A 23354-nucleotide genomic window follows, 5' to 3' on the forward strand; every position below is an offset into this window, starting at 1 on the left:
TAGTGCTAAGCACAGGCAAAATCCTAGAAAAAAACCTGGTTCAGTCTGCTTTCCAACAGACACTGGGAGACAAATTCACCTTTCAGTAGAACATTAACCTAAAGCACAAAGCCAAATATACACTGGAGTTTATGTTAACAAGATGACATGGACTGTTCCTGAGTGATCTAGATCATCTTGAAAATCCATGGCAAGACTTGAAACAACCAACTTGACAGAGCTTGAAGAATTTTTTCAAGAATAATGTGCAAATATTGTACAATCCAGGTGTGCAAAGCTCTGAGAGTCTTACCCAGAAAGACTCACAGCTGTAAGGGGATTCTAACTGTATTGACTACTTATGTAAATTTGATATTTTCTGTATTTCATTTTCCCAACATGTTCACTTTGTCTTTATGGGGTATTGTGACAAGATGGGTGAGAAAACAAATCTATTTAATAAATTTTTAATTCAGGCTGTAACACAACACAATGGGTTAGGTTTTAGTGAAAACTAGTCAATGGAATTGTGAGGGTGAGGTAGCATGTGATCATTGTGTAAATATAGGCTACTTAAGTTAAAACAGAACAGACAGTTGCTGCAGTTTTATATTAATAAATGAATCAACAATACATTTATTTAAATGAATGAATTCATCTGAACATGTGGAAAGACATCACTAGGACTGAACGTACCAATAAACGTTAGCCAATTTATAGATTTTGATTTCCAGAGAATGTTTGAGTAAAAATCAATATGACACTGAGTTGGAGTTGAGTATAAGTTGCAGATGATCATCTTGAGCCAAAACCATAAGTTCATTGCCTGACGATTCATGTCACTGATGACTGCACCATCGCCATGTCTGAATGTTTGTGTTGTGCTTGTTGCCTAGCAATAGTGCCGACTGATTAATGTAAAAAGCCTTCAAAGGACTACACTATCTTTTCAGTTTTCTGTTTTTACCACCATGACATTTAAGGATCATATTAAATATAATTTTTTACCTCTGGTTTTCAATTATGTTGGCACTGTGGAGAAGGGCTCGGAGTCTCTGAGAAACGAAAAAAATATTAAATTAGACTTCTATGTAGGAATTAGAGTGGGATTGGTTAGCAGGGTTAATCCCCACATGTGGAGGCAGATGTAAACTAGTTGTCTCTGACAGCTTAGTTGGGCACTACAATTGTTTGTTCAGTGTGTGTTCCCACTGACCTTCTTCTCACTGAATAGTGTTTTGATGAGGAGAAATACACCGCACATGGCTGCAATGATAAAGGCTGTCTGGTAGTAGGTGCTGGAATCGTAATGACCAGTTTTCCTATTCTGGAATTTCTTCTCTGCGCCTTCACTGGGCATTTCTGAAATAGGAGTGTCATCCACATCTGTCTTCTCTGACAGGATATCTGAGGGATGATGGCATGGTATTTAAGATTATTCTACATGGTGAAATGGTATTACACAGCAACATGCGTTACTTTATTGTTTCCTTAAAATTCATTAAAACATGCATCATTTGGTAGTACCACATACTTACGAATACTTTCTTTAAAGTATCAGGTAAATACCAGAGAAAACAGCCAAATCTCTATACAAGTGAATGTGTGTATTTTGAATCAGGAGGAGGACACATAAAGTAGTTCAAACAGGGTGTTATGCTACAGTATTTACCTGTGCTCAAGCCTTCCTCATAGTATGTCCTAGTATGTTTTGACTCAGTCTTCCTGATTTGGCCCAAGACCTTTGTAGTGGTGTGTAGTTTGTCTGGCTCCTCCTCTGTCATCTTCAAATGTGGAGATGCTTCAGTCGTAGTGCTCCCAATCGGATGGTTCCAGTCATGTGAATATCTCTCTGTGCTTGGGTATGTTTTTGTAGTCTCCTGTAGTTGAGGGGTCTCTGTTGAAACTCCATCCTGATATATTCCATAGTTCCTGGCGTCCAGTGACCTCTTGGCCAACACATAGGCAGTGCTCTCATCACTACTGAGGGTGATGAGAGCCTTGTACAAGAAAGGGACAGGTGTGACCAGCTTGACCCTAGGGACAGCAAAGAGATTGTGGGGTGAACCTGCTGCTCCTCTCCCTGCTGGTTTGTCTGCAGAAGCCTCCATCGCCCTTTCAGTCTGGGGGTAGTAAAAAGCCTTGTCCTTGGAGCCAACAGTCTCCAGGAGAACTAGGCTGGGAGGGGAAGACACTAAAGGGTGGTCTGTAGCAGAAGGGGGGTTAGAGCCTGTTTTATAGAGTGCAGAGTCTGACTCAGTTCCAGTGGGTGGAGGTGGACGAGAGTCCCAGTGTAACTCCCCCTCCCTGCCCTCTCCAAGTGAATGTCCATCAGGGACAGTCACCTGCAGCTCCCTAAGGGAGGGGGGTCCTACGGTACCAGGACTCCCTAGGAACACCCCAGGGTCACCGCTGTGGGTACCCAAGGTTGGGTGAGGAGGCCTGGGTTGCATGGCTGAGGTGGGTTGGGAGAGGGTGGGCTGTGGGGGATTGCTCCATACACTGTGGGAGACCAGGGAGACATCAGGGGCCACATGCACACTGATGTTCCGGTTCAGGTTCAGCTAGGGGCAGATGAGAGGAAGATGTAAGGGGTTTGGTTTACATTCATTCTTTTGCAGGTTTTACTACATAATGTCTTCCATCCTAGCCAAATGTCCTGATGTGCTTGCATGCTCCTCCCCTATATCAAGGTGTTTGGTACTCCCTTTTGACCTATGCTTTTCAACACACTAACTATTAACATACCACAGGTCAGTATAGTCAACCAATCTAACTGTCTATCCTGCTCTCTATCCACCATTCATAGCGACAATAGTGGTAGGTGGATTGTTTGTCCAGATCTGAAATAGGCTAACTAGCAATCATACCACACATAAAAGCCTTCAAAGCTGCATATATTTTCTATATGAATCCACATGAACAAAAAGGAATAGCTGATAGGCAGCGGAGAGGCCAGGTGCATCACTGCGTATGAAAGAACAGTGAAGACATGAGACACGCAGCTCAAAAAGCTCCCCTATATACGTATCTTGTTTAGGGACAATACAATTATCGTACCTAGAGTAGCCTACAACACCACAATGCAATGAATAATTGCAATATTGTTTTCAAATGAGTACCAAAGTCTACTCTAGGCATGCAGTGAAATCATCATTTGAATAACAGCGCAGAAGCTGTGTGATTTGAATGTTTAATTCCATTTGGATTGGTTGTGAGTCTACTCTCCACAATTTATACAGTCTAGAAAGGCACAGTAGCAGGCCAGTCTGGCTGTATTTCTACTTCTGATAATGAGATGTTGCAGATCATCATTCTCCTAAGACATCCTATAACAGGGAAAGGGGGATACCTAGTCAGTTGTACAACTGAATTCCTTCAACTGAAATGTGTCTTCCGTATTTAACCCAACCCCTCTGCATCAGAGAGGTGCGGGGGGGCTGCCTTAATCAAAATCCATGTCTTTGGCACCCAGGGGCAGAATGACAGATTTTTACCTTGTCAACTCGGGGATTCGATCCAGCAGCCTTTTGGTTACTGGCCCAACACTCCAACCACTAGGCTACCTGCTGTGGCCACATATGCTCCCCGCAGGCCCATTATTTCAGGAAATCTTAGTGTACACTCTGCCTCCTCTCCAATCTGAGCAGCTCACACACCTAGAACCTAACACTTCAATATAGCCTAAATGTGTGTCACTTAACTTTTAAAATGTAAATAATTGCACTATAACAGTTACAAAAGGTGTCCATAAACTGTTAGCGCCTACATAAAGCTGTCCCAACAGCAGAGCTTTCTTTTCAGCACCATGAATCCTTACCACTGCTCCACCTGGCTGTCAGCAGAGCCTTGTCTGGCAGCGAAACAGTTCATTCAGCCTCATTTACTGCCTTTTTAAAAAACATAGTTGATATGACTGACTTGTTTAAACAAGTGTTGTTTCTACTGACATGTACAAACTATGGCGTATGGGAACGATGAGCTGATGAGAGGCAATCCATGATTTTTTTTTTTTTCAATAAAACTATTTGTTCAGCACTTTTGAAATGTACAGTGACAGAGCTCAGAACATGGGCCATTCTTACAGTAATTTCCCTGTACACCAAGCCAGAACCGTAGGATAAATAAACAGGGCATATAAACAGACAATGAAAGCTTTTACAATATTCGATGAAGACATTTCTCTATACCAGGCTATGTGCACCACCAGCTCAGAACAGTAGGCTTAGTTATGAGAGGGAAAGCGACCAATTTATTAGGGTGAGGCACATGGGCTACTAACAGCTTACTACACAACATTGTTGTGTCTTTGGTATCATTAAACTGAAGACAGTTAGTTTATCCAATCAATTCTCTGTAATTATTATTCCGTGACTAACTACTCAGGTAAATGTAATTAACTAGAACGTCGTGGCACCAAGGAAAATAGGTTATAATTTTCCTAATATAACTTTCCGATATTTTAATATCTGATCAATTAGTCTTCTAATTAATGAATCATTCCAAACGTCGTAAAATGTTGGTTATCTGCACAAATCCAATCTTCACTATGAATCCTTCATACATCAATTGTCTCAATCATTTATTTATTAAGTAACTAAATAATCACAGAAATGCACATACAAACAAACAAAGTAGATATGGTTACAAGGAAATGATAGGGGATGTGCCCTAGTGGGCTAAACCGGTATTACGGATTGGTGGACAAAAGGGAAGTGGGTGTAGACTGAGAAAGGCGGGAATTACGCAAATGAATCACTACACACTTGATGATCGTATTCATTGAAATGCTAAACGTTTGCACATGAACGCTCACTCATTCGGGAATAATTGCAATCAATACATACATTTATGCTCAGTGTGTCGTCGTGATCTCTGTTGGGATCGTTCGTTTTTCTGTTGGAGAGTTTGTCCGCCCTCTCTCTCTCTCTCTCTCTTTTTTTAAACATACATCGCACTGTTGGTGTCACGTTCTGACCATAGTTCTGTTATTTTATTATTTGTTTTAGTATGGTCAGGGTGTGAGTTGGGGTGGGCAGTCTATGTTTGTTTTTCTATGTTGGTTTTTGTGTTCGGCCTAGTATGGTTCTCAATCAGAGGCAGCTGTCAATTGTTGTCCCTGATTGAGAATCATACTTAGGTAGCCTGGGTTTCACTTTTTGTTTGTGGGTGTTTGTTTCCGTGTGAGTGTTTGGGCCACACGGTACTGTTTCGGTTTTCGTTTTGTTCACATCATTTATTGTTTTGTATTTCAGTGTTCAGTTAGTTTTGAATAAATCATCATGAACACTTACCACGCTGTGCTTTGGTCCGATCCTTCTTCCACCTCTGAATGCCGTTACAGTTGGTTAAAGCCTGTAAGTAAGCATTTCACTGTAAGGTCTACATCTGTTGTATTCGGCGCACGTGACAAATTTGATTTGAACATTTCTATACTAATGACATGATAGATCAGAAGTAATACTATAGTATCAGGGATGATAGAGAATTGTTGGCCCACAGGCCTTGTGTTTGACACATGTGATCTAAAGAATAAGCTATAGACTATCCAAAACAAGATTGTAAGAATTGGGATTAAACTCCCCTCATACTCCTCTGGAGGTTGAGCATGTACTTTATCCATATACTGTCTTTTTACTGACAAATAAAATTAATCAATCAATGCAAACTTGGCGGCAGACATTTGTTGAATGGAAAGAGACATCTGTACCAGAACACCAAAAAGTTTAACGACATTTGGAGATTGCCAAGCCTTTAATACTGGATAGACCTTCAAGGTAGGTAAGGATGTATTTTCTGTTTGTCGAGCTTGACATTGTCTATTTACTGTGATGTTGAAAACGCAAACCGTGATATTGAAGTGATCAAAGTCGGTATTCTTTGTTTATTGGTTGTGTATTTGCACATTTGAACATGTTGGTCTAAAATTTGTTGCATATATTTTATACATTAGTAAATATGGCATCAATTGTGTGAACCTAATTTCCTCCCAACTCGTCATTGTCTGCAGCCGGCTTGTAATGTAGGCCTAAAGAAACAAACAGGGAGCATGAGCTCGTCCGTGGTGATCGGTGAACCCTCAACTTTCTGGCCTGTAGCTCTGCTTGGCATCGACTGTGCCACAAAAGTGGCAAAGTCGATATCCACGTTTATAAACGCATGGTCGCTTTAGTTATTGTTATTTGTGGTGGTAAACATTATTTAGAGTTAATTCTATGAGGGGGGGGCGGTGTGCAATTTTATTTACAGTACAAGGGGAAGGTCATGTGAAAATATTTTTTATGTTGGAGGGGGGTGCATTTTTTTGGGTGGACACCTTGAACTGTCTAACATGGTCATGATAAGTAGGTCTAAGAGAATAGTCTGAAAACAGCTTGGAGTAATCATGTGTGGCAAAAATGTTTGGTTCTTAAACAGCAAAGTAAACACGTACACAATCTCTAAAACATTGCTGGGACTTTTGCTGGCTTTTGAAAATCAAGCATTGTTTAGATGCGTGTTTCCCAGATTTTCTGTTGATACTTTAGGCCTTGACTGGTTTTTAAATGGGCTATAATGTTATATTTTCCTCAACTTTTAAGCCTGCCATTCCAAATGAAAGATGATCCTTTAAGCCTACGCTCATAAAATGTTCCACTATGGGGGACAAACAGCAAAAACAATCCCAAAAATATGTGGTAGTTATGGGAGACGGTAAACAATTCACAATGACTTCAACTGTCTCTTAGAATAGATATTAATGGATAGTGTAATTAATCTCACTCTACCCTTGGTTTGGGTGGGGAGGACAGTGGCGGATTCTGAGTAATCCTCAGCGTACTCTTCCTCACAGTTCCAGTCAACAGGCCCGTTGCTCTTGGTCATCAGGGTCATGTACATCTCAATGACCCCGCGGGCTTTCCTCAGAGCCTCTCTGGGTGAGGTGCTGTGCACCCTCACAAACTTCACTGGGTTGTCCTGTGACAGAGACAAGAGGAGAGAGGGAGAGTGGTGATGGGATGGGTCACATTCTCTACAAACAATTCAAAACATCCTGAAATACTTTCAAGTTGTTTTTAATGGCACTCAGTTAATGCCTCATACCTAATGAATGTTTCATCAACTAACTATGAAGACTCCGATCCTGTGAAGGAAGTTACAAGAGGAGCAGGCTATTCTAGATAATTATTAGAAACAAAATAAAAGTGTCTATTTCCAACGCCACTTCATTGGCTATTGGCCACCTTGGCTTAAGTCTTCAGTATTTAATAGTTTAAAAGGGTTTTGTGAAGCACTCTAAAACAAATTACTTGAAAGTAAAAGTATTTCAAAATAGTACAATTGTTTATTTTGTTGAAAGAAATCAACTGAGAAATTATACAATCAATCACTCTGATTGGGTCCAGTAATTTCTTTTCAAAAGGAGTTCATTTAATATTTGATACTGGATAAGACTACAGACACATTTAGCCAGCCCGAACTTCAGTGTAGATGTTGGACAAGCATTCCCTTAAGAGACAGGAGTCACCTGAAGAGGGACCATTGTCTGATACCATCACAGGGTACCCAGAGACATACCGGGGCACCAGTCTCATGTCTGACCTTAATCTAACACTAATCTAATATAGACAAGATGATTTGCCCAGACTTACTGGCATTCTGAAGTGTGCATGCTTATGCTGTCTTCTGGGCCATGCTAACTTAGAAGAGATCACATTTTTTTCCATGCTTTTAAACATATTCTGTTAACCCTGCCATATCAGGGGTCACAATCTCATTGAAGAAAGAATTCGATGCTAAATTGAATATTGGTGACTGTTCCTCTGTACTCTGTAAATTGAATTGATTTGAGGTCTGAGGAAGCTGGATTGATTGATTGTATTTTATCCCTACTTTCTTATCCCTACTTCATCTATCTAACAACCATGATCACTGAGCAGCTTAAAATGTCTAGAGAAAATAATATATATCTAAGGAGCCATATTGTAATAAAGCAATGTGTTTAGAGTTACCATGTCCTATTGGAATTTAAGAAACATTAACATCACTGCATACTACTATGCCTTTTCAAATGGTCCAATTTAATAAGGCTGAACTTCATGCACCAACCACCCAAGCACTGTTTCACTTTGTTTACTTCTAAGAAGTAATTATGCTGCCATCAATAAAAGTTGAAGTCTGACACAATCCAACAGACCTTTGGAAGAGATTTAGCTAAGCCTATTCCCAGACTAGAGTAGCAATGCTCATAAGTAAGTAGCACGCACCTCAATCTCCTCGTTGATTTCGGGTATGCAGTTGTGGGAGTAAAGGTTGTATATGACCTTCTTCAGGGATTTGACATAGCGCCCGTTGTCCGACTTCATGACATAATTGAAGTTTGTGTTCAGAAGCTCCAGGATTTGTGGAAATGTTGCTTTCACATAACAGACTTCACTCTGTGGTTCAAAGGAGAAAGAAACCTATCGTCACTGCATTTTTTTAACACCGATTTCCATTGAGGTTTGAACCTCCTTTCCAAAGCAGACCTGGAAAGTCACTCATGACTCAACATTCATTTCCACTTAGCCACAGTGACTTTGCTTCCTGTATCACTAGACTTAATTGGAGGTGCAGGAAAAGTTAGCTACATACCAACAGGTCCTTGTGGTTGTTTTTGGCACAACCTTTAAACAGACCTTCACCATTTCAGAGACCTTGATAGCCCTTTCCTGCAGTCAAATGACCTAGTGGCCGCATGGGTGGAATGTTATCAAAATAATAAGCCTTAGAAAGACCGGCATTTACATTTTTTTTTATGTCAAACAGTTTAGTTATATTTCAGTCTTCTTTCATGTATAATATTGGGATGCAAACTCAAAATACATTCAAACTCTATCTGACATGGTACAGGGGTCTTTTTTGAAGCCCATAACCAGAAACACTCTGTGTGACCCTGATTTAGCCCACTGCAGTAAACAGTTAACCTGTAAACCATTTCCTGATCAGTGTCAAGTTGGTGTCAAGGGGGGGAGGGGGGCTTGACTCCGTACTGCCACACAGCTCTCTCTATCTACTGTAACTTGGCACAGTTCAGAGGTATTTTCAAAACATTTCCCTTCCAGGGGATGAACAACCTGGTTCGTTCATGGCATTATATTTTTCTAAATATAATTCAATTTTTGCCGTAAAGGCTGGATGGAGCAAGAGATGTTATGAACTTAGACCTGTAATGTTAGAAGTGAGCATTAGTTTGAATCTGTATGCCAGCCTGGCACATCTTGAAAGAACAAGACTATCTTGACAGTGACTGGTTGTGATGTTTATCTATGGTATAATATCCTTTAGGTACACGCATCAAACTCATTTTGTTGTGAAAGTTGTAATTACAGTGTAGTAGGAAGGAAATACTCACCAAACTCTGGAGCTCAGTAAATACATAGGTTATTGAACAGCCATTCTCCAACTGATTGTCAATCTGCATGGTAAACAAAGATCCAAACAGTGAAGTGTGGAACTCAGTCATGCAGCCATACAGAATTCACGGCTGCCACATTTTGTGTGTGGGTCACAAAGGAAAAATCCTACATTTAGATAATACATTAACTAACTTGGGAGGAAACCTTTCATTAACATCAATATGTTCAGGCATGTGTTATGACAGTTTGAGTGATTGAAAGCAACTATCTCAAGTGGATTTTTTTTGTTTGAAGTCTATCATTGCATGATGTAGTGTGGTATGAGGTGTCCTCACCAGGCGATTGAGGTTGAGGAGGTGACCCTTTGTCACAGAGTGCCGACATGGACCAGGGACGCCAGCCCACGCCAAAGGGAAGCAGAAGAGGATGACAAAGCACAAATGCCTAGCCTGAAATGAACAGAGCAGTATTATTACACTACTACTACTACTACTACATAGTACTACAACAACTTATATTTCCACTACAACTACTGCTTAGGGATCTACAAGTCAAAGTTTAGTTCACACTGAACCATATGTTCCCATAAAGAAGAGCAAAGATCTACATCGGGTTCAATATTGTTCATTAATGAGTTGCAAAATGTTAGGCACAATAGTGCCTTTTATCCACATGTGATAACTAAATTACATATTAAGTATATACAATTCTATACAAAAATGACACATTTTTGGATATGTCTTCAAATTTGATAGTCAATAAAATCATGCTAGTTTCATTTAAAATCATATTGTATCTTGTTTATTTGGGAACACAATAGTTTTTGATTACACAACTTGTAAGGGTCATACTGAAAGTGATTGTAAAGTACTACAGTGTCTCTGCTGCCAATTCCCATACTCTTGCAGATCACTGGTTATAAACATCTGGAAAGGTGAACAGCTAACAGTATATCCTATCACATCAAAAAAGAGTGAGAGAATACAAATTATTTGGTTCTACCTGATTGAAGATACTTGTTTCAAGAAAATGTTGTCATTTTTACAACTTGTAATTTAAATTAATATTACTCTTTTTTACAAGGACGTAAAGATGTCATCTTTAACAAATACATGCGCACACACACACATGCGCACACACACGTACACGATACAATTATCATTAGGGCTGATCAAGTCTGAAATTTTCAAGTGGAAATTACAAACTTTAGAAGCCTTTTTAAAACAGTACATTACAAGTTCATAGCTGCAGCACCACTTGCAAAATCATAAGGAGTACATTTAAATAAATCTTTAAAGTAGTGCACTGGGCCTTTACTCCAACATAGCCGTCTATAACGCAGCCAAACATTCTCCAGCTTCCCTGCCCCCACCACACACACACACATCCTGTGGCTATACAAGTTTGCGTTTCCTACAACAACAGGAGGATCAAATTACGATACGGCATTTGTATTTTATGGTTACTCTCCCCAAAATCATGACCAGATGGAACCTGTGGGCTTATTTATTTTGCTTTCTTTCACAGCAAAAGCGGCATATGTAATTGATAGATTGATATGTTTCGCAACAGTATAAAATGTTATATGGATTAATGCCATAATAATAAAAAAAATTATAATATTGAAACAACATCAGAAGATGTTCATTAGAAGATGTTGCCTCCATAGATTATGTCATGGCCCTAACCATACACCAGAGAACACTTCATTTCAAGACATATACAGACATCAGCCACTGGTCACATTCATCCCATCTTTGAAACAGAACAGAAAAAAATAATGTGAATAAAATCTTAATGTACACATTGGCTAGCACCGTGGAGGCCAAAAACAACAGTTATTGATGGGTGGGTGTTCTAATGAAACCCTCCAACAGCACTCAAGTATTTTTATTTCAATTAACTCAACTCATGTAAACACCCTGCTTCCAATATCCCGACAATATGAGCACAGTAGTTATTTGTTTAATTTGAAGACCGTTTGTGACCCACTGTATAAAACAGGACTTTTGTTGAAAAAAAAGTACATAAAGAGATTTTTGTTAGAATGACAGCTTTCAAATGAATGAATTATGTATTTTCATTAAAAAATCAAATGCAATAATAATCTAACAATAAAATAATCTTATTACTACATCTTGAAGCTGTTTCCTGTAGAGAGCAATTCCAAGACTTGCCTTTCTGAGAGAACAGAATATCAAACAATTCTATTAGTAGCGTCCGTTAATGTGGAAGAAATGTTTAGCTTTTAAATGTAATCCCTCTCAAAATCATATACAGAGAAATGATCCAAGGAATGACCATACATGATGTCACCACTATAGTTAAGTACATGTTTTGAGGCTATACAGTTTGTTTACATGTATTTTGTTTACAACCAAGATTATATTTTGGGTTCTGATGGGGTACAACAGTTAAACTAAATTCATGTGGCATTTATTATTTACAGTGCCTTCAGAAAGTATGCATACCCCTTGACCTATTCCACATGTTGAGTGTAACAGCCTGAATTCAAAATGTATTCACTTCATTGGGATAGAGGGCAGCATTTCACTTTTGGATGAAAAGCGTGCCCAGAGTAAACTGCCTGCTACTCAGTCCCAGATGCTAATATATGCATATTATTAGTAGTGCTGGATAGAAAACACTCAAGTTTCTAAAACTGTTTGAATGATGTATGTGATTATAACAGAACTCATATGGCAGGCAAAAACCTGAGAAAATCCAATCAGGAAGTGTGAAATCTGATGTTTGTAGTTTTTCAACTCAGCCCCTATTGAAGATAGGTGGGATATTGGTCATGTTGCACTTCCTAAGGCTTCCACTAGATGTCAACAGTCGTTGGAAAGTTATGTCAGGCTTCTACTGTGAAGGGGGTGAGAGGGGAATGAGTCAGAGGTCTGCCACGAGCTCGTGACGCACGGTCATGTGAAAGTCATGTGAAAGTTACCTCGCATTCCATTGCTTTTCTACAGACAAAGTAATTCTCCGGTTGAGACATTGAAGATTTATGTCAATAACATCCTGAAGATTGATTCTATACTTCGTTTGATATGTTTCTATGACCAGTAATATAACTTTTTAGACCTTTCATCCGACCTTTCCGCTGGACTTGCACGCGCATTTGGATTTCTTTACCAAACTCCCTAACAAAAGGAGGTATATGGACATAAATTATTAACTTTATCGAACAAATCAAACATTTATTGTGGAACTGGGATTCCTGGGAGTGCATTCTGATGAAGATCATCAAAGGTAAGTGAATATTTATAATGCTATTTCTGACTAATGTTGACTACACAACATGGCGGATATTTCTTTGGCTGGTTTGGGCTCTGAGCGCCGTACTCAGATTATTGCATGCAATGCTTTTTCCGTAAAGTTTTTTAAAAAATCTGACACGGCGGTTGCATTAAGGAGAAGTTTATCTAAAGTTCCATGTATAATAGTTGAATCTATTATCAATGTTTATGATGATTATTTCTGAGAAACGATGTGGCTCTCTGCAAAATCACTGCATGTTTTGGAACTACTGAACATAACACGCCAATGTAAAATTAGATTTTTGGATATAAATATGCACTTTATCAAACAAAACATACATGTATTGTGTAACATGAAGTCCTATGAGTGTCATCTGAAGATCAAAGGTTAGTGATAAATAATCTTCTGCTTTTTGTGACTCCTCTCTTTGGCTGGAAAAATGGCTGTGTTTTTCTGTGACTTGGTGGTGACCTAACATAATCGTTTGTGGAGCTTTCACTATAAAGCCTTTTTGAAATCAGACACTGTTGCTGGATTAACAAGATTTTTTTTGTCTTTAAAATGGTGCCTAATACTTGTATGTTTGAGAAATTTGATTTGAGATTTCTGTTTGAATTTGGCGCCCTGCAATTTCACTGGCTGTTGACAAGGGGTATTTTTTGCTCACCCATCTACACAAAATACCCCATATTTACAAAATGGAAACGTATTGAAAGTGAAATACAGAAATATCTCATTTACATAAGTATTCAAACCCCTGAGTCAATACATGTTAGAATCACCTTTTGCATTGAAAACAGCTGTGAGTCTTTCTGGTTCAGTCTCTAAGAGCTTTGTACACCTGGATTGTACAATATTTGCACATTATACTTAAACATTCAAGTTCTGTCAAGTTGGTTGTTGACCATTTTCAAGTCTTGCTACAGATTTTCAAACCGATTTTTAAGTAAAACTGTAACTAGGCCACTCAAGAACATTCAATATCGTCTTGGTATGCAACTCTAGTGTATACTTGGCCTTGTGTTTTAGGTTATTGTACTGCTGAAAGGTGAATTTGTCTCTTAGTGTTTGTTGGAAAGCAGACTGAACTAGGTTTTTGTCTAGGAATTTACCTGTGCTTAGCTCTGTTTTGTTTATTTTTATCCTGAACAATACTCCCTAGTCCTTTGCCCCAAACATGATGTGATTTTCTGTCATAGTTGAAGTGTACCTATGATGAAAATTACAGGCCTCATCTTTTTAAGTGGGAGAACTTGCACAATTGGTGGCTGACTAAATACTTATTTGCCCCACTGTACATAGACATTTAACTAGTCACTTTAATGTTTATGTACTGCTTTACTCATTTCATATGTATATACTAAATTCTATTATACTGTATTTTAGTCAATGCCACTCTGACATTGCACATCCAAATATTTATATATTTTTAAATATATTTTTAAATAAATTCCATTATTTTACGTTTAGATTTGTGTGTATTGTTGCGAATTGTTAGATATTACTGCACTCTTGGGGCTAGGAACACAATCATTTCGCTACACCCACAATAACATCTGCTAAATATGTGTATGTGAAAAAAACAATTTCTTTTGATTTGAAACTCAACTGTTTTAAAGTCGACATTTGCCTCATGGTGAAATCCCTGAACGGTTTCCTTCCTCTTCGGCAACTTAGTTAGGAAGGACGCATATTCCCCCTCGGGAAACTAAAAAGATGTGGCATGGGTCCTGAGATCCTCAAAAGGTTCTACAGCTGCAACATCGAGAGCATCCTGACCGGTTGCATCACTGCCTGGTAAGGCAATTGCTCGGCCTCCGACCGTAAGGCACTTCAGAAGGTAGTGCGTACGGCCCAGTACATTACTGCCATCCAGGACTTCTACTCCAGGCAGTGTCAGAGGAAGGCCCTAAAAATGACAAAAGACCCAGCCACCCCAGTCCTAGACTGTTCTCTCTACTACCGCATGGTAAGTGGTACTGGAGTGCCAAGTCTAGGACAAAAAGGCTTCTCAACAGTTTTTACCCCCAAGCCATAAGACTCCCGAACAGGTAATCAAATGGCTACCTAGACTATTTTCATTGTGCCCCCCCCAACCCCTCTTTTACGCTGCTGCTACTCTCTGTTTATCATATATGCATAGTCACTTTACCTATACATTCATGTACATACTACCTCAATTTGCCCAACCAACCAGTGCTTCCGCACAGTGGCTAACCGGGCTATCTGCATTATGTCCCACCACCCGCCAACCCCTCTTTTTACGCTACTGCTACACTCTGTTCATCATATATGCATAGTCACTTTAACCGTACCTACATGTACATACTACCTCAATAAGCCTGACTAACTGGTGTCTGTATATAACCTTGCTACTGTTATTTTCAAATGTCTTTTTACTGTTTTTCTTTAGTTACTTACCCACACACACACACACACACACACCTTTTTTTGCACTATTGGTTAGAGCCTGTAAGTAAGCATTTCACTGTAAGGTCTACAGCTGTTGTATTCGGCGCATGTGACTAATAAACTTTGATTTGACTGGGTGTATTGATACAACAACCAAAGTGTAATTAATAACTCCAGCATGCTCAAAGGTATATTCAATGTCTACCAATAGGTGCCCTTTGCGAGGCAATGGAAAATCTCCCTGGTCTTTGTGGTTGAATCTGTGCTTGAAATTCACTGCTCGACTGAGGGACCTTACAATTATCTGTATGTGTGGGGTACAGAGGTGATGTAGTCATTTAAAAATTACTTAAACACTATTGCGCCCAGAGTGAGTCCGTATTTAAACTTGCCATAAGGTTGAATGCTTACTGACTCAATACATTACATGTTTTACTAATTCGTAAACATTTCTAAAAGCAGAATTCCACTGGAATTATAGAATATTGTTTGAAGGCCAGTGACACAATCTAAAGGTAATCCATTTCAAATTCAGGCTGTAACAAGTCAAGGGGTGTGAATAATTTCTGAAGACACTATATTCTTCAGGAATCAATAGGTGTATAATATCATTCATTTATGAGTAGAAAAATGTATGTAGCAACTGCTGATTTCCCTTAAGGTTTGGGTGCATTTTGTGACATTTGCGACAAATGCACTGTTTGACGGAGAGCATCATATTTTGAACACAGAATATTTAGAATCATAGGATAGCACCTATGTATCATCCAAGCTCACTTTAATCCATCTTACAAAAAAAGGACGATACAATCATTAATTTCTTCAATTTGCTATCGTACCCAGAATCTAACAGAATAGTTGCAAAATGTTGCATTCGAAAATGTGACTGTCTCAGCTCCGTACATGACACCCTTCTATTGGGGTTAACGCTGTAGCATGTTTCAGAATACCCTGTGTCTGAGCAGTTTGAGCCAGGTTCCATACCACAGCGCCAGGGAATTCCACCCAATAGTACAGGAAGGGAAAGAAGGAAAATAAATAAAGGAGGAGATTATTCAGTCTATCATAATGCTTATCAATCATCTTCTCTGTGAAAACGCTAGCAAAAAATGCTTTACTTTTAAGGATTCAGACATAATTCACATCTTCAGTCAGAGTAACAGACACCAGATTGTGGCAAATTGTTGAACTTTTCATGCGAATCATTGATCCCATAGATGTAGACATGCCATTGGAATGATCATATTCGTGTCTGGTATCTGAAATAGGTCAAAATTAGACATTCATCCATTTTCTCAAATGTAACATTTCAAAGTTATTGCAAAAGTCAAATTTTGAAGTGGTTAAGTTGAGGCATTCAAATCTCAAAAACAACTTTCTATCACTGGGATGGAACTTGAAACCTCTATATATTTTCCACTTCACAGTAACAGCAGACATTTGACGAACTGACTTGTTGGAAAGGTGGCATCTGTGATGGTGCCACGTTGAAGTTACTGAGCTTTTCAATAAGGCCATTCTACTGCTAATGTTTGTCTATGGAGTTCGCATGGCTGTGTGCTTGATTTTATACACCTGTCAGCAATGGGTGTGGCTGAAATAGCCAAATCAACTTATTTTAAGGGATGTCCACATACTTTTGTATGTAATGTATGTAATGTATTGTATGTATGTATGTATGTATTTAACCCTTCATTGTTGTCACTAAACAGTCTCCATATCTACACTGAACAAAAATATAAACGCAACATGTAAAGTGTTTGTCCCATGTTTCAAGAGCTGAAAAAAAATATCCCATATATATTTCCATACACTTTATATGTTCCATACACATAACAGTTTATATCTCTCAAATTGTGTCCACAAATTTGTTTACATCCCTGTTAGTGAGCATTTCTTATTTGCCAAGATAATACATAGACCTGACAGATGTGGCATATCAAGAAGCTGATTAAACAGCATGATCAAGGGCCTCCCGGGTGGTTAAGGGCGCTGTACTGCAGCGCCAGCTGTGCCATCAGAGTCCCTGGGTTCGTGCCCAGGCTCTGTCGTAACCGGCCGTGACCGGGAGGTCCGTGGGGCGACGCACAATTGGCCTAGCGTCGCCCGGGTTAGGGAGGGCTGGGTCGGTAGGGGTGTCCTTGTCTCATCGCGCACCAGCGACTCCTGTGGCGGGCTGGGCGCAGTGTGCGCTAACCAAGGTGGCCAGGTGCACGGTGTTTCCTCCGGCGCATTGGTGCGGCTGGCTTCCGGGTTGGATGCGTGCTGTGTTAAGAAGCAGTGCGGCTTGGTTGGGTTGTGTATCGGAGGACGCATGACTTCATCGCTACAACAGAGGTTGTAGCGATGAGACAAGATAGTAGCTACTACAACAATTGGATACCACGAAATTGGGGAGAAAAAAAGGGGTAAAATTCACAACAAAAAAAAAAACAGCATGATCATTTATTTTGCCAATAAAAGACCACTCTAAAATGTTCAGTTTTGTCACACAATACAATGCCACAGATGTCTCAAGTTTTGAGAGTGTGCAATTGGCATACTGGCTGCAGGAATGTCTGTTGCCAGAGAATTGGCAGTACGTCCAACCGGCCTCACAACTGCAGACAACGTGTGGCATTGGGTGAGCAAGTGGTTTGCTGATGTTGTGAACAGAGTGCCCCATTGTGGCGGTGGGGTTATGGTATAGGCTATGAACAATTACATTACATTACATTAGCATTTTATCAATGGATCCCTCTGCAACTGGATCCTGGACTTCCTGTCGGGCCGCCCCCAGGTGGTGAGGGTAGGTAACAACACATATGCCAAGCTGATCCTCAACACTGGAATCCCTCAGGGGTGCGTGCTCAGTGCCTTCCTGTACTCCCTGTTCACCCACGACTGCATGGCCAGGCACGACTCCAACACCTTCATTAAGTTTGCAGCCAACACAACAGTGATCACTGACAACCTGATCACTGACAACGACGAAACAGCTTATAGGGAGGACGTCAGAGACCTAGCCAGGTTGAGAGCTTCACGTTCCTTGGTGTCCAGATCACCAACAAACTAGAATGGTCCAAACACACCAAGACTGTTGTGAAGAGGACACAACAAAGCCTATTCCACTACAGGAAACAAAAAATATTTGGCATGGGTCCTCAGCTCCTCAAAAGGTTCTACAGCTGCAACATCGAGAGCAACATGACTGGTTGCATCGCTGCCTGGTACGGCAACTGCTCAGCCTCAGACCGCAAGGCACTACAGAGGGTACGGCCCAGTACATCACTGGGGCTAAACTGCCTGCCATCCAGGACCTCTATACCAGGCGGTGTCAGAGGAAGGCCCTAAAAATGATCAAAGACTCCAGCCACCCCAGTCATAGACTGTTCTCTCTACTACCCCATGGCAAGCGGTACCAGAGCGTCAAGTCTAGGTCCAAAATGCTTCTCAACAGTTTTTACCCCCAAGCCATAACACTCCTGAACAGCTAATCATATGGCAACCCCCCCCCCCCGCCCCCGCCACCCCCGACCCCTCCACCCTCCCGACTAACCGATGCACCCGCACATTGACTCTGTACCGCTACCACCTGTGTATAGCCTCGCTACTGTTCTTTTTGACAGTTTTTATTTTCATTTTTTATATCTTGACTTATTTATTGTTTACCTAATACTTTTTTTTTTTTTTTTTTTTTTTTTTTTTTTTTTACTTAACTGCACTGTTGGTTAGGGCTTGTAAGTAAACATTTCACTGTAAGGTCTACCTACACCTGTTGTGTTCGGCGCAAGTGACAAATACATTTAGATTATATTTTATTTGAATGCATAGAGATACCGTGATGTGATCCTGAGGCACATTGTGAGGCCAATTTCTTTTAAGGTATCTGTGACCAACAGATTCATATCCGTATTTCCAGTAATAGGAAATCCACAGATTAGGGCCTAAGGAATTCATGTAAATTGACTGATTTCCTTTTATGAAATGTAACTAAATAACATCTTGAAATTGTTGCATGTTGCGTTTATTTTTTATCAGTATACTTCCATGAATTTTTCAACTGGTACCTGGGGACCTTCAGGCGAGTCTTGTGAGGCCTGTGAGCATTCTAGAACAAAACAACCGACATCTACGTGTTCATGAGAGACTCGTCTGTCTTTTGTAGGCCAAACCGTTCGATAGACTAGTTTGTGAGAAGACCAATTTTAAGGATGTCTCATGGTCTGACAAACACTGCTCTAGCTCTGTCACCTTTCAACACAGATGTGAGACATAGCCGGATGTGGTGGATTGAGACGCATCTAATGCAAAACAGCAGATATCTCTAACTTGAACTGATATATTTATTTTTATGCTAATTACATTTCCACGGGGGCACGAAAATTGACCTTATTAAGGGGTTTAAACTTGTGAAGTCTTTGTGCAGGAAATTGACTAATTCCTTTGTGGCTTTTTGTCTGCTTCAATTACTCCTCTTTTCACAACCCATCTCCCCATCCATCCCATTCACTACGGTCATATACATGTATGATACACCAAGAGCCTGCCTGTCGCAGAAAACGCAGAACCCCCACCCCCAAACTACTTCCTGCGGCTATGAATACACCTACAGGATTGCCTTTCAGGCATTACAATGGTTACACAAACTAGAAGCTCAAGGAACCAACAAGAACCACAGGAGAGAGAGATATCTGCTGAGCTTAGCAAATAAGTTCAAGAAGAGACATTTTTAAAAAAGACAGTGTTCTTATGTCATCCTAGATGTTAACTTTTCAGTGTGGTACTGTGTGTTTTAGCTGGGCCACAGAAGTTGTTTCATAAACCTGTGACGCATCCCAAGCTCATTTCATAAGCATCAAAAAAATGCTTCCAATATTTCGTCTCGCTCCCTAAGATCCGTTGGCTACACTGGGTGTGTTTCACAGTACAGACTGGAACCATCGATCTTCTTCACAGTAACAGTAACCATTCTCTGTGCATTGCCTAGGCTACTACAGTAAATGCAGTTAATTACAACTCAATAACTGTCTTGTCAAATTCACACAAAGTATGTGGCTTAATAAAATAAACTTGCCTTCAATCAAGTCAAAGCATCACTCTCTGTGTGAATTGCAAACTTAGACCTTATACTCTAAACAAAATCCACAGCCATGATGAATACGTAATTTAAAACAAATAAACACATGTCATTAATGTCGATAACAAATGTTGAAAACAAAATATCTAGCATTCAGCTTACAATTTCCAGCCCATAATTTTTGCCCTCAACAAAGAAAGCTTGGAATGATACAAGTTGACATCAGAATAAGATGCCCAAAATGCTAAGGTTCCAGAGTGGGGGACCTACCTTGGCTTTGTGGGCTGGTTTGTGTGTGTTCATCTGGCTGACCTAGGCAAGTAGAAAAGAGTAGAGTCCACTTTTAGAGTCATTGGAGCAAAGTTCCTTTCTCTGGTGGTGATTCAATTATTTCCCACTTGAAGTGCATAACGATGAGGAGAAAAGAGAACGAAAGAAGTGACACCAAATGAGGGAAAGATCAATGTCCGGATGTTGACTGACAAGAAGTTCAGCTCTGCTTAGCCATATCTGTCTTCACTGACTGAATGCCTGAGCGAGTCTGAGTGTGGATTGGGTTGTGGGTGTGGGTGTGTGTGTGACCGCCTCTCCTCACTGGTACCTCATTAAAACATTTTTTTTTTGAGAGGCAGTATTAAAACCCCTCCTATTTCTCTCTCTTTGTCCATCCCCCAGCCACACTCTCTATCTTGTTCCTCTTTACTTGCTCTCTCAATCTCCTCTCTTTGCAACTTGCTGTCAAAATCTACTGTATCAATCTCTCTTTCTCAAGTCATACTTTCCTTGACACATGGAGCGGTGCCCCTGTTGAGCACCCATGAAACCCAATGCAGTAAGAGTCCTATCAGATGTCTATCTTAGTCCAACTCTTTGGCACAGTATGACAACTTGTTATTTGTCTTGTACGACCTTTGTAACTGGCCCATAATATCTTCAAGACTCTGTATGTGAAGACACATTGAGCAGCTCTGTGAACATGAAGGGTATTGTCTAATTCAACTCTACAAACAAGACAGCTTTTGTGTTTCAATAATGTCTCATTAAATATAACATGATCAGGCTGAATCCTTATAGCAATAGTTTACCATTGTGAACATTGGCCGTATGTTCACAATGGTAAACTATTGCAAAAAGGATTCAGTTTGATCATGTGATCTTTAATGAGTTGAATTAGAAAATACCCTTTGTGTAGAAAATCCTTGAATTCAGTGCATTTTTACAATGAGTGAAATCCAAATTAAAAATAGCAACATTTTTGTAATTAGATTAAATTGACATCATATTGTACAATCTATGTGTCTCCCTTTCGTACACATACGTTATTGGTTGCATTCAAGAGGAGATCATTTTTTAAATTGTTTTCAGTTTGTCAATATCAAAGTAGCCTGTCATTTTTGTCTTTTTGTGGTATAAAAAAATATTATTCTAATTTCTCCAATCTGTAAAATTAGGAACAATTTTTTTGTAAAAGGACAACATTTCCCGGACAGCCTAAAATAATTTACCCCTGGACCTCGAGTGTGTGCTCTGTACAGAAGGTAATTTTTGCAAATAGTTGTTGAGTTCAATAACCTGCAGTGACTAGGCTACTGGTACCAAATCTGGACATATTCCTAGTCATCACATTAGGAATAGTATTTTACTGTTTGTCTGCAAATGCGATGATAGATGCATATGCTTTATTATCCAGATTATCTATTTATTTATTATTAAGGTGAATTCTTCAGTTCTGGTCAAAGGCTTCAACCAAAGCCTGGGAAGATAGTTTGACCCTTCCTGTGGCTATGGTGGAAACTCAAGACTAGATAACTGGTCAAATGTCTTTTTTATTACATACTGACATTCAAAATGTCAATATATGACCACTAAATCATGAGACCAGGCTGTCAGACTCAGTACATTATATAATGATGACCCAGCTCCAGTCCATTGGGTCATGGGGGAAAGTCAGGATGCTGAGATTTCACTTTCAGATTGGTGTCTGACCCAGAGTCAAGCCAATCACTGCTATATGACACTTGGCAGACTGGACATCACTGATCACATTAGCCTTCTGGCCTACTCAAAGCCACAGTCCCAGACAATAATGCTCCAAATAACTGCGATCCTCTATCTTCTATCTAATAAGCTGTATCGCCATTGAACATCCCATCTGTCTTTATGGTCCCCAGGCCCTATTGGCTATGTATACAGTGCATTCAGAAAGTATTCACACCCCTTGACTATTTCCACATTTTGTTGTTACTGGCTTTGTTGTTACTGGCTTACACACAACACCCCATAATGTCAAAGTGGAAATATGTTTTTTGACATTTTTACAAATGAATTCAAATGAAAAGCTGAAATGTCTTGAGGCAAGATATTGAGTACTCACAACGAAGGGAACAAATTGGTAGACTGGTAAAAATAAAAGCAAACATTGAATATACCTTTGAGCACGGTTAAGTTTTTAATTACACTTAATTACACTTTTTTAACACACCCAGTCACCTTTCTTAACTCAGTTGCCGGAGAGGAAGGAAACCGCTCAAAGATTTTACCATGAGGCCAAATGTGACTTTAAAACAGTTAGAGTTTAACGTCTGTGATAGGAGAAAACTGAGGATGGATTAACAACATTGTAGTTACTCCACAATAATAACCTTGTCACATCCTGATCTGTTTCACATGTCTTTGTGCTTGTCTCCACCCCCCTCCAGGTGTCGCCCATCTTCCCCATTATCCCCGGTGCATTTATACCTGTGTTCTCTGTTTGTCTCTAACCAGTTCCTCTTGTCTTGTCAGGTCTTACCAGCATACTTTCCCGTCTTCCTGTTTCTCAAGTTCTGTATCCTAGTTTTCTCAGTTCTGACTATTCTGCCTGCCCTGACCCCGAGCCTGCCTGTCGTCCTGTACCTGCCTGACTCTGACCTGATTACGAACCTCTGCCTGCCCTGACCCCAAGCCTGCCTGTCGTCCTGTACCTGCCTGACTCTGACCTGATCACGAACCCCTGCCTGCCCTCAACCTGCCCTTTACCATGACAGACCCAGCAGACTCAGACCAGATCCACAATGTTATCTCCCAGCAAAGAGCCACCATTGGAAGACACGAGGAGTTATCGCCACCAGCGATTGTTCTTCCCAGCCTACCCCAGTGTCCCAAGAACACCACTTACTTCCTCCGGAGCACTACACTGGAGATTCTGGAACCTGCAGGGCCTTTCTCTCCCAGTGCTCTCTCATCTTTGAGCTGCAGCCTTCTTCTTTCCCCTCGGACCGCTC

The 23354-nt window shown here is 40.1% G+C and overlaps 1 pseudogene; it reads right to left on the bottom strand.

Annotated features, from left to right (window-relative positions):
• Nucleotides 1–983: 983 nt before the first annotated feature.
• Nucleotides 984–20602, bottom strand: LOC139412663 (macrophage colony-stimulating factor 1-like; annotated as a pseudogene).
• Between the last annotated feature and the right edge of the window lie 2752 nt (nt 20603–23354).

Source organism: Oncorhynchus clarkii, chromosome 7 (assembly GCF_045791955.1).
Source record: "Oncorhynchus clarkii lewisi isolate Uvic-CL-2024 chromosome 7, UVic_Ocla_1.0, whole genome shotgun sequence".
Lineage (NCBI taxonomy): Eukaryota > Metazoa > Chordata > Actinopteri > Salmoniformes > Salmonidae > Oncorhynchus > Oncorhynchus clarkii.